Source organism: Mirounga leonina, unplaced genomic scaffold (genome assembly GCF_011800145.1).
Source record: "Mirounga leonina isolate KUSES-001 unplaced genomic scaffold, KU_Mleo_1.0 Mir_125, whole genome shotgun sequence".
NCBI classification, from domain to species: Eukaryota; Metazoa; Chordata; class Mammalia; order Carnivora; family Phocidae; genus Mirounga; species Mirounga leonina.
In genome coordinates, this window is record NW_023270305.1 from 60370477 (window position 1) to 60381106 (window position 10630).

A 10630-nucleotide genomic window follows, 5' to 3' on the forward strand; every position below is an offset into this window, starting at 1 on the left:
CTCTGGAAATTGAAATCATTAAAATGCATTTTCCCAAAATAAGAAAAAAAAAAACAAGGTCAATTTACAGTAGATATTTTTATGGTCAGTTTTATTTTTGTGAGTTTCTGCCTTGGGAAAAAAATGGAATAGCTAGAATCTATCCCCCAACTGTGAAACAACTTCATCAATTAGAGGACAATGCTTGTGTGCAATTTCTTTTACCTCTAGTCTTACAGATCCCACTCATTTCCAGTTATAGGTCAGCCCCTTTTCTCCCTACTCCCTTCCAGGAAGTTGTTTCCTATCTTTGTAACAAAGTTACACTGTTACACCACACTCTGAATTTTTCCTAGGATTTACCCAACTTCCTAAATATGTTTTTCAATTGCATTTGTTAAAGTTCACTTTGTGCTGTAACTTCTGTGAATTTTGACAAATGGATAATGTCTTGTATCCACCATTACAATGTCATACAGAACAGCTTCACCACACTAAGAAATCCATTGTGCTTGATGTAGCCAACTCTCATGCCCTTCCTTTGAACTCCTAGCACTACAGATCCTTTTTACTCTATAGCTTTGCCTTTTCTGGAATGTCATATATTTGTAAACATACAGTATGTACCCTTTTACATATTGACTTCTTTCACTTAACAATATGCAGTTTAGGTTCCATGTCATTTTGTGCATTGAAAGCTGATTTCTCCTTGCTGCTGAAAAATTATCCATTGTATGGTTATACCACAGTTTATCCATCCACCTATTGATAGCTGGGTTCCTCCCAGTTTTTTGATTTTGATTTTGATTTTTTTGGCTTCCTCCCAGGTTTTGACTCATAAATAAAGCAGTTACAAGTTGCAGGGTTTTGAGTGGACATTTTAGGTCAGTTCAAATATCTGAAAGTATGATTGCTGGATCATACAGAAAGACTGTTTGTGGCCATACATTTTGCATTCCAAGAGCAATGAATGAGAGTTTGTCTTGTTCTACATCCTCACCAGCAATTGGTATTATCAGAGTTTTTTAGATTTTTACTATCCCAATAGGTGTGTGATGGTACCTCATTGGTGTATAATATGAAGTTCCCTAATTATAAATGATGTTGAGCTTCATTTGTCATATGTGTATTTGCCATCTGTATACCTTCTTTGGTGAGGTGTCTGTTTAGATCTTGCCCAATTTTTAAATTAAATTGTCTATTTTCTTATTGTTTAGTTTTAAGAGTTCTTTGCATATTTTGGATACCAGTCCTATATCTGATATGTGTTTGGCAAATATCCTTTTCTCAGTTGATAGCTTATATTGCCGTTTTCTTAACTGTCTTTTTCAGAGAAGTTACTATTTTAATGAAGCCCAGCTTAACAATTTTTTCCTTCACGGATCATGCTTTTTGTCTTTTATCAAAAAACTTACTGCCACACAGTGAGATAACATTTCACATGCACTAAGTGACTATAACAATAATATTAGGGAAAAAATGGGAAATGGCAGATGTAAATGGTACAGCCACTGTGGAAACACTTTGTCCACTTCTCAAAAAGTGAGAATTTCATACGACCTACCAATTTCACTTATAAGTATAAACTCAAAAGAATTGAAAAGAGGTACTCAAACAAATACTTATATGTAAATGTTCATGGTAACACTATTTACAATCTCTATCAACAGATGAATGGATAAATGAAATTTGGTATATCCACACAATGGAATATTACTCAGTACTAAAAAAAAAAAAATGAAGTACTAATACATGCTGCAATATGGATGATTCAAGAAAACATCATGGTGGGTGAAAGAAGCCAAACACAAAAGGTCACATATTGTATAATTCCATTTATATAAAATATCCTGGATAGGTAAATCAGTAGAAACAGAAAGCAAATTAGTGATTACAGGTGAATAGAGAGGGACAGCTTAATGTGTACAGGATTTCCTTTGGGGTGATGAAAATATTTTGGAACTAGATAGAGATGAAGGTTGCACAACATTGTGAAGGTACTAGAGCTGTACACTATAAAATGGTTAATTTTATGTCATTTGAATTTTGCCTCAGAGAAAATAAAGGGAAAAACAAAAAACAAAAAAACCTCATTGCCCAACCCATGGTCACCTAGTTATTCTCTTATGTTTTCTTTTATAAATTTTAGTTTTGCCCATTTTTATTTAGTGAGTCTTAAGTTAAAAGATATATATATATTTTAAAGGGATTTGTTCATTTTAGAGAGAGAGAGAGAGTAGGGGGAGGGGCAGTGGGAGAGGGAGAGGGAGAAAAACAGACTCCCTGATGAGCACAGAGCCTGACATGGGGCTCTATCTCAAGACCCTGAGATCATGATCTGAGCCAAAATCAAGAGCAGGACACTTAACTGACTAAGCCACTCAGGTGCTCCTAAATTAAAAGATATTTTAAATGATAATTAATGTTTTAATTTACATATATTTTAAAATATATTTTTGTAGTTATCTAATAATGTAATTTTGTAAATTCTTTTAAAATTTTTAATATTTACTGCACTTAGAATTTAGTAAAACATTTTGTGTATATTGATTTCCTTTTTCTATCTCCTTTCTTTATTCTCATATATCTGTGTTTGGTTTTATAATAACTAATTTCTATTTTTTTTTTTGTTAAAAGATGCACTTATGGGGCAATATGGAATAAAAGCAAGAAACTAGTTAACATACAGTGCCTGATATAAATTAAAATATATAGAAATGAAAGTTTTCTTGATTGCCATAATGAAAGACAAGTTCATTTAATACTTGTTGATAAAAAAAGTTACAAAAAAGGGGCGCCTGGGTGGCTCAGTCGTTAAGCGTCTGCCTTCGGCTCGAGTCATGATCCCGGGGTCCTGGGATCGAGCCCCACATTGGGCTCCCTGCTCAGCGGGGAGTCTGCTTCTCCCTCTCCCACTCCCCCTGCTTGTGTTCCCTCTCTCGCTGTCTCTCTCTCTCTGTCAAATAAATAAAATCTTTAAAAAAAAAATAAAAATAAATAAAAATAAAAGTTACAAAAAAAAGTCTTACATAATTTTTATATCTACCTAATTACTGGACTGTATTACAAGCATGTAAAATTCAAATTCGAATAAGTTACACAGAAAATTATTTTTTAAAATTTTTGTGAAAGTCAAACCAATTCAAAATCATATTTTTCTAGCTTGATTGTTCTCTCCAAAACAGAAAAAAAACTATAAATAGGCAATGCATGTTCAGAGGGATCAAACCAGAGTATACATTTTACTTTACATTGAAACCTGGAAATTAACACTAAGACGTTGAAGCTCTCCACAATGTGGTATTAATAAACCATTGTGGCCGCCGCCGCAGCTGCTGGAGCCGCGATGCCTAAAGGAGGGAGAAAAGGAGGCCACAAAGGCCGGGCAAGGCAGTACACAAGCCCTAAGGAGATCGACGCATAGCTCCAGGCTGAGAAGCACAAGGCCAGGGAAGAAGAGGAACAAGGATTAGAAGGTGGAGAGGGGGCTGCAGGTGACCCCAAAAAGGAGAAGAAATCCCTAGACTCAGACGAGAGTGAAGATGAAGAAGACGATTACAAGCAAAAGCGCAAAGGCATGGAGGGGCTCGACATCGAGAACCCTAACCGGGTGGCACAGACAACCAAAAAGGTTACACGACTGTACCTGGATGGGCCCGAGGAGCTTTCAAGGAGAGAACGAGAAGAAATCGAGAGAAGCAGAAAGCAAAAGAGCGTTACATGAAAATGCATTTAGCTGGGAAGATAGAGCAAGCCAAAGCTGAGCTTGCCCGGCTGGCGATCACCCGGAACCAGCGGGAAGAGGCTGCCAGGAAGAAAGAAGAGAGCAAAGTAAAGATGATGCGACTTTGTCGGGAAAACGGATGCAGTCGCTGTCCCTGAATAAGTAGCACGGCCTGCGGGAGGAGGCACCAGGGATCCGGCCGCGCCGCCAGCCCCTCTGCCGAGTCTCCCTGCCCGGTCCTGGCGCGGCCGCAGCAGCCCCTCACGGCAAGGAGCCCCCGCAGCCTGGGGCCTCCTCTTCATCGGGGCACAGAAATCGTTTGGGCGGATGGTGGGGAGGGCTGGAGGGAAGGGGGGGCTGCTATCTTTGAGACAGAGAGATGCGGGACAGCATCTCATATGTAACCATTCGAATGTTTCTGCTGTTTTTAGAATTCAGAACTCTTGTTGGGGGTGCCTTGAAGGTGGGGTAAGAAGATGTGTCCCGTAGGTTGCACGGTAGGGGCTGGTTGTGTGTGGGGGGGTTAGCTGCTGACAAGTTTACAACAAACGGCCCGGTCTGTGTTGCCTGGGTGCTCACTCAGAGGGGCTGTCGTCTGGAAGCCCATGCCCCCAGGTCTCTTTCTGGCCAGCGCTAGGGCCCATTCTTAACCCTCCCCACTGAACATTTCAAGAAACCTGTTTTACTGTGCAGCGCCCAGGAAAAACACACTCTACAAGTCCAACTTGTATATTTGGCAGATTAAACTTGACATTATCGTAATCTTTGGAAAATAAATAAATAAATAAATAAATAATAAACCATTATAAATTAGTTTTAATATTTATTATCCTTTAGCCACATTTTTTCATCTTTAATATAAATCCTTGAATTGTCTAAAATGTTTTATTCCCTGGACAAATAACTACATTTATTAAATTTTAAAAGCAAGCAACCAGAATAGAAGTGACTAAAAACAAAGAGCATGAAGACATTAGTGATATCAACAGAGGGACCTTCTATATTGCATTCTAGCTAGACTGGCAGCTCTTCACTAGAATGCAACAGCTAGTTCCTTGGATGACTTATATGTTCCACTGAATATTTTTTATAACATCAGGCTATTTAGGGTATTAGTATATTTGATTCGATGCCTATCAAATTTTCAGAAGTCATGGAGATGTTAATTTAGTTAATTAAAATAATATGTGATTGGTTATAGAAGAAGAATACAATGTTCTACAGGAGGTTGTTTCATCATGTATAGAGAATAAAACATTGATGTTTTATATATCATACATCATACATTTATCCATCATACATAAAATAAGGATAATTTTATTATGAATGAATAAGAATGGATACAGTAGTTTCAATAATAGGAATCACTGCATCTAGCTGTATCTGAAATCCTTAGAAATATAATCTCAGGATACCTTCGATTTTTCAGACTTATTTTTCTATGTAAAGTTGCTTATTTGAAGCACTGGCTGACATGTTGGGCCTCATTAGAGCCTCATGTACCTCCTTTACTGATTCTGTACCATGTTGCCCTTGGCACAAATCATACTGCATGACCCAGGAAACACCTGAGTTTTTCTTGCTTCCTTCCCCAAGCCTTGCCTCTCTTTATTTTCTAAGACCACCTTATCATTAGAACTCCTGGGTCATTTAAAAAATAACAGACTGGTTTCCTTGCTAAGGTCTGAATACACAGTGCCTTTAGAAATGATCCACTCTGACGAACCATGAGAGACGATGGACTCTGAAAAACAAACTGAGGGTTCTAGAGGGGAGGGGGGTGGGAGGATGGGTTGGCCTGGTGATGGGTATTAAAGAGGGCACGTTCTGCATGGAGCACTGGGTGTTATACTCAAACGATGAATCATGGAACACTACATCAAAAACTGATGATGTAATGTATGGTGATTAACATAATAATAAAAAAAAGAAAAAAAAGAAATGATCCACTCTGATCTTAATAATATAGGAAATTGTTTTCCTGTTTTACTCCCAATATTGTTCTCTGGCATAGTTGCCTCATATTAGGGCATGTGATTAGAAATTAAAATGTGATCAAATCCATAATGCTCAAATTTTATTTTGAACAAAATTCAGTTCTGTTTCTTAATACATGCCTATTCTTGCTCCAAACTCTCAACCTCTCAACAACTATTGAAGTTTGAGAAAGCTAACCGATATCAATCTTTTCTCCTTCCTGATTTTAGACAGAGAGATAAAGTCACAGGGAGAGGCCATTTTCCTGATAAAGAAATTTCCACCTGCACCATCACATTTTGTAACTACTGAGATTGGACTGACTTACTTGGATCTAGCATGATAGCGTCAATTAAGGACTCTAGCATTTCTCACACTAAAACACTGGGGCTTTTTCTTGGACAACGTAACAGTGCAATAACACAGACTAATTTCTCACAAGGTAGCACAGGACAGAAGTTTCAGAACTAGCAATGACTGATGCAGACACTTAAAGGTAAGAATGGCTATTAGCTCCAGGTTTGGACTGACTACCCAGAGGTAAAGTTCAGCTTTCTGAAGTAGGCTTGAAAAAAAGAAAGATTATACACTACACATCCAACTTTTCCTGGGGGAAAAGATAATTTAATTTCAAGGGGACCACTTCTCTTCTTGAATAAATTGAACGAATGGCACAATCTTGACTCTGATTCTCATCCTCTGTCATGGGTAAGCCATAACGAACCAAGTGCTGCATGTGTCTACAGGAGGAAAGAGGTAGAGATACTTGCAAACCAGGCATCTGTAGCAGGTGTGTCAGTAGAATCTACTTCCTGTTCCTAACACAGCTGCACATGTTTCTGGCAGGCAGTTTAAATTTATTCCCTCAACCTCAGTGATTTTGTCTTGCTTGGCTCTAGATTCTGGCATGTCTATGCATAAATTGTCAACTTTATTAGAGTTATAAAAGACCCGAGTGTTAACATCAAGCATGCAGATGCAGTGCTTGCTTAGCCAAGCACACTTCCTGGATCACCACAACAGTGCAGCTGCACCATTGTGTGCCCTTAGTGACATTCTGTAAATCTTAATCTGTTAAACTGTGGCACCATCATAAGTTGATCCAAGGTAAACATTTGCTATTTCAATTAGCTAGTGGGAAGGTTTCTATAAACATGCTGTTTTTCCCCTTAGGGGCTAAGTTATATATTTAAAGTTAAAATATTATTTATAAAAAATGGCTGATTTGTAACTACTTTTTAGCAATAATTTGGTAACTTCTTTTATCCTTTGTCTTTTGATTCCTCAAACTGTTTTGGAAAGTTATTTTGAGGTTAGGACTTCTATTCCAGCTGTGTCTGATGCATACAGATGTTTGTTGTGGGTCCTTTTTATCTTTTGGTTCCTTAAAATTGGCTCACATCTGTTTACATCATTCTGTTAAATAGCACTATGAAGAATAGAATCAGCCAAGATACAGTAGATTGATATCATGTAATGATAATATAAATACTATAAGACATCAGTGTTAGACTTTGATAAATAGAGAAGCAATAAGCCAAACATGAGCATTACACTAAATTATTTCAAATATTTACTGAAAAAAAAACTGGTGTTAAGGTTCCATGAAAAGTAATATTATTGGCCTGAGGGAATAAATCTTTATAAATTTAGGAGTCACTAAAACAGAGACATATGATATATGAAATGAGTGTCATAAAGATCTATTATTAGGGCATGCTTCTCAAAACTATTTCTTTTAAATCTGCTATGTGTTATTTATGTACTATGCCCAGGAGATACAATGGTAAACAAAATATATGACATCTGTCCTTCCTCCTGGAACTTGTATTCAGTCTCACAGTCTACCATGGTTACTAAATGCAATTTGAAATTCATTGAATGTCATTTCTCTAAATATGACTATAGTCTCGTTACTTTCTAAATGAGTAGGGATTTATTTCTTTATAACTTTTCTATTGCTGCTTTAATAAATTACACAAATTTAGTGGCATAAAACAACACACATTTATCTTACAGTTCTGGAGGTCAGAAGTCCTAAAATCAAGGTGTCAATGTGCTGTGTCCATTCTGCACACTCAAGGGAAAAATCTGTTTTCTTGCCTTTTTCAGTTTCTAGAGGCAGGCTATACTCCTTGTTGTTTGGCTTGTGACCTTCTTCCTCCATTTTCAAAATCAGAGCAATACAACATTTTCAAATTACTCTCTCTTTCTCCCCCCCCCCCCATCTCGGCTTCTATTGTCACATCTTCTGTTCTGACTTTGACCCTCTTGCCTCCTCTTACAAGTGCCTTTGTGATTACCTTGGTCCCACCAGGATAATTCAGACTAGTCTCCTGATCTCAAAAACTTAATTTAGTCACAACTGGAACGTCTCTTTTGCCATGTAAAGTGGCATATTTGCAGGTTATGCATAAATATTTAGACATCTTTGAGAAGCTATTATTCTGCCTATCACAATGTCTATTTATATTAGGGTGACTCACTCATTTGTAAGTTGATAACCTATTATGTATTATATAACATGCAGATGAAAAGTCCAGATATCTAAATATTTTTCTTAAATATCACACTATCTGAAATTATTCTGAAAAATTTGAATGATGGATTAATTTTTAATTTTTTTCTCACAAGTTGTTGCTTTTATATTTTATATATTTATTTCCATGGAGCTTATAGCTCTGTGTCCTGAAATATTAAGAAAAACATGGGCGCCTGGGTGGCTCAGTTGGTTAAGCGACTGCCTTCGGCTCAGGTCATGATCCTGGAGTCCCGGGATCAAGTCCCGCATCAGGCTCCCTGCTCAGCAGGGAGTCTGCTTCTCCCTCTGACCTTCCTCCTTCTCATGCTCTCTGTCTCTCATTCTCTCTGTCTCAAATAAATAAATAAAATCTTAAAAAAAAAAGAAAAAAGAAAAACATGATGTTTCCAACCTTATTCTTTGATTTTCATAATCATTGCCTTGTTGTGTGATTGTACCATTTATCTGCTTACTTAATGCTTATTAATATTAATATAAGGAAACTGAATTACTCATTAATACTGGATGAATTCAAATTTAAGCTAATCATTTTAGCTATCCTTAGCTGTGATGGTTAATTTTATGTGTCAAATAGCTTGGGTCACAGTGCCCAGATATTTGGTCAAACATTATTCTACATGTTTCTGTAGGAGGTTTTTGGATGAGACTAACTTTTAAATTCATAGACTTTGAATAAAGCAGATTGCCCACCATAATGTGGATGAGCCTCTAAAGGAATCCAGTCAACTGAAGCCTTGAATAGAACAAAACTCTGGCCTCCCCTGAGGGAGAGGAAATTCTGCCCACTGTCTTTGGATTAAAACTGCAACTCTTGCCCCAGTCTTTAGCCTGCTGGCCTCCTCCATTAGATTTTGGACTCACCAAGTCTCCTTAATTGTGCGAGCCAATACCTTAAAATAAGTCTCTCTCTCTCTCTCTCTCTCTCTATATATATATATATATAGTTCTATTGCTCTGGAGAACCTTGACTACTAGCTAAGGATAAAGTCATCTGCAGTTCTATGATAACCAGGTTAAACTTTTACAAAATAACATAGTAGAATTATTTCCTATTAGTTACCTATTGCTTCACAGCCACTTACGCCAAAACATAGCCATGAATATTTAATGTCGTACAATTTCTGTGAATTAAGAATCTGGAAGCAACTTACCTGGCTGGTTCTGGTTTAGATCTTCCATAAAACTGCAATCGGGATGATAGTCAAGGCTGCAATCATTTGAGTTTGGGTGTGGAGGTTCTGATTTTAAGTTCACTGGATCTGCTATGACTGGAAACTTGGGTTCCTTGCTACATGGGGGCCTCTCCATATGATTGCTCAAGATTTGGCAGCTGGCTTCCCCCAGGGCATGTGGTCTAAGAGATAGAAAGCAAAACCATACTGCTTTATATGGCCTAATATCCTTGTCACATACTGTCATTATTGCTTTATTTATTAATTACAAGTGAGTCACCAAGCCCAGTCCATACTCAAAAGGAAGGGGCCACATAAAGGTGTAAATACCTGAAAGGCCAGAGATCATTGGGACCATCTTGGAGGCTGGCTATCATACATACTTAGAGGAATAAAACACTTTAATATACATGCTCTGCAGTTGACCATGGTAATCAGCAAGGGTTAGCAAACCACATCTTGGGAGTCAAATCTACTTCAAGGCTTGTATTTTTACGGCCTTCAAGTTAAGAATGTTTTTTAAACATTATTAAAGGGCTTAAAAAAAAAGACAAAGAAGAATATATGACAGTGACCATATATGACTAGAAAATATAAAACATTCACTATATGGTCCTTTCCAGGAAACTTTTGCCAATCTCTGCTCATCAGGAACAATATCTGAGGCAATGCCAATATCTTCACAGTTCCTGAAAAAAGTTAAGCAAATATGAATTTGTTAACTATATTATTGTGTTTTCATTTATATAATTCCGCAATGAACCTCTGGTGCTGTTGTTGGGTTTTGTTGTTATTGTTTTTTTATAATGTTAACTCCCATGAATAGTTATGGACACTCCTATCAACTCAAAAATGAAACCATTCTTTTTTGGAAGCCCTTTGGTATCAAAGTCCCACTAAATTTCATTATTTCTTCAGCAAAGCCAACTCAAGAGTGGAGTAAGCACAAAAGTACCATAATTAGTACTGATCTTAATGTTTTAGAGTTCCTTATGTATAGCTGAATCCCTCCCTCTGCCCTCTGCCATTCTCTTTTTGAGGCTAATGTGTTGATAGAATCTTCTTGTGTTCATTTCTCAGAATGACTATTACACTGTGGATCAAAATTGCTGAAACTTAATTTTTTACTCCAAAGATGTTTATCCCTACATGTCCTAGAGATTCTACTATATGATATATTTCTCTGCTGTACAAAAACATAAAGACAAACAAAAAATATTTACTAAAAACATTATG

General features: G+C 37.0%; 1 pseudogene; it reads left to right on the top strand.

Moving 5' to 3' along the window:
- The first annotated feature begins 3325 nt into the window (after positions 1-3325).
- On the top strand, positions 3326-3921 carry LOC118007464 (annotated as a pseudogene).
- The last annotated feature ends 6709 nt before the right edge of the window (positions 3922-10630 follow it).